Here is a 1,141-nt window from a genome sequence, read left to right as displayed (position 1 = left end):
AAATTTTATGTTCATTTCATAAACAAATCGAGGAGTGTCGTTCCCCTCGGTAAAAAGTCACAAGTGATCTGTCCCTAAACTAGGGGTAGATCACTTGTGATGCATTTTTAAAAATCAGCGAAATTAAATGCTTTTCTTCTCCATCAAAATAGAAATTCGTAATGTATTTTGCGTTGCGTGCAATGTATTTTGCGTTGCATGTAAGACGTCAAAACCCTGCATAAAACTGCCCTACATTCCGCAAAACATATCGAACAAAATGGATCAGCGTAGGACGATTGTTAAGTAATCTTTTCAGCGAGGGAGTGCAAAGTTGATGCAAAAATGGAAATTAAATGTATTTTTTCTAAGTTGATGCAAATTTGTTATACATTCCTTAGAGTGATCTGCCCCTAGCCCCAAATTGAAAAATATTGAAAATAGAATCATTTCCGAATTTGAACAACATAATACAGCCATTTCTAGTCTCATAGAAGTATGCGGATATCGATATGGATGTTTTAAAGCCACAAAACAAAATAAAATCTGTCATTGGTTAGAATATCGTTGTTGGCTTCCAAAGTAGTCAAAATTGTGGAACTGGCTCATATTTGCAATATCCTCAGTAGTTTAAACTGCTGTTGTTTTCGGAGCATTGCTGGTATGTTTCGATTCTGCCACGGTTTCGGCTACGAGCCGATAATTTGCAGGCTCCGCTACGATCATAAGGTTATCTCGCTTGAAATTACTCTTAAAGGATTTTTTTGTCTATTATTAGTATCAATATACCCACTGGCATTACCTCATCGAGTGGTTGTGCAATGGATAAAAAGTACCCAGTGTTAAAAATAAAAAAGTACTCATTTTTGACAGCTCGAATAACTTCCAATTTGACTACATAAAAATTGCTCAATGTTTGCCCTGCATAGAATCAAAGATGACAAAGTACATGAATGAACATGTTTATTTACATGAATGGACATTGTTTATTTACTTTCGACGAGTTTTGATTCGAGCTAATACCATGTTCACACTACAGAGTTAAAACATGTTATAATAATTGGCAACAAGAAAAACGTCATCAAGATAGCGTTAAAACACGTTTTAACTCGTAGTGTGAACGTAGTATAACGCTCAGCTCTCTGAAGGAAAACGTGGTGGG

The sequence above is a fragment of the Topomyia yanbarensis genome, chromosome 2 (assembly GCF_030247195.1).
Source record: "Topomyia yanbarensis strain Yona2022 chromosome 2, ASM3024719v1, whole genome shotgun sequence".
Classification (NCBI taxonomy): Eukaryota; Metazoa; Arthropoda; class Insecta; order Diptera; family Culicidae; genus Topomyia; species Topomyia yanbarensis.
The sequence above is the reverse complement of the archived record's forward strand: the minus strand, read 5'-3'. Positions refer to the sequence as shown.